The sequence below is a fragment of the Dipodomys spectabilis genome, unplaced genomic scaffold, assembly GCF_019054845.1.
Source record: "Dipodomys spectabilis isolate Male_0828 unplaced genomic scaffold, ASM1905484v1 ptg000498l, whole genome shotgun sequence".
NCBI lineage: Eukaryota > Metazoa > Chordata > Mammalia > Rodentia > Heteromyidae > Dipodomys > Dipodomys spectabilis.
In genome coordinates this window covers 1,107,081-1,108,275 of record NW_024871175.1, presented here as the reverse complement: position 1 = coordinate 1,108,275, position 1,195 = coordinate 1,107,081, and the positions used below count along the sequence as shown (strand labels likewise).

Genomic DNA, 1,195 nt, shown 5'->3' with positions numbered 1-1,195 from the left:
TTTAGATACTTTTGAAATGATAAGTATAATAAACAATAATATTTTGATAAAATATCTTCCATTCTGAACAATTCGGTCTAAATGGTTCATCTCTCTATGATCCCAAGTAACTAAGATTAGATTTGTTTCAGTAAGACAATCTATGCTGTCAGGGTAAGATATTGTGGTTGGTCTGTTCCTACATGGAAGAAGGGTAAAGGTTCAGGTAGACATTTGTCCTAGCAAGACCTCATTTGGGAAAATTTAAGCTGCAGAAGTTTAGAAGTAGCTCTTAAGCAAGGCTTACTTTGAATCCATTAGCTCTACAAAGCTAATTAAGTTGATAAATAAGTATTGAAAAGCCATCACTTTTGGAATTAGCTGTAAAGGCTTCAAAGTATGATCAAATTTAAAATGAAAACGACAAAATAGTCATTGACAAAAAAATATAAATGTGATCAATCAACCAAACGATATCAGTTTTTTTCCACTATACACAGAATTTTAGAGAAATAAGATCAATAGCATTTTTAGGAACAATAAGGAATCCTTGTTACAAATAGGCATCCATGGATATATGCCTGTATAAAGATTGCATCATTAAGTACTTAAATTTAGAGGATTCTACATGCTTCAGCAGCAGGTCTACCCAAATTACAACAATACAGAGATTAACTTGGCACTTGCACAAGGATGATAGGAAAATTTGTGAAGTATTATTTATTTTTCATTCTTCTGATGCAAGAAATGAAAAAAGAGTTATTAAAAGGTTGATTACAAAAATACAAGTGTAACAATACTTGTAATTCATAGAATTAAAGGTTAGTTTGACATCATTGTATTAAATATTCACCTTAGAAAGGCTTTTACATAGCATAACCTTTACAAAACTTGAAATTAGATAACATTGTCATTTTATCCAAAAGAAATAAAATAATATTAGGACCTAGGAAAAAAAGGAATCTTAAACTTCTTCTATATGGAATGCTATCTGAAAGGATGCATTTATTAATGAACCTATACATTATATAACAATGTAGAATTCAAAGTTTTATATCTAGGAGCGAATGAAATAGATTATGGACATTATACAAACATAGATATACTTTTTTCAGAAAAGCACCAGGAATATTTTTGTTGTTGTTGTTGTTTGTTTTTGTTTTTTTTATTTTTTATTTTTTGTGAACACACTGTACAGAGGGGTTACAATTACATG

The 1,195-nt window shown here is 29.2% G+C and overlaps 1 pseudogene; it reads left to right on the top strand.

Annotated features, from left to right (window-relative positions):
- Nucleotides 1-607: 607 nt before the first annotated feature.
- Nucleotides 608-707, top strand: LOC122098985 (annotated as a pseudogene).
- The last annotated feature ends 488 nt before the right edge of the window (nucleotides 708-1,195 follow it).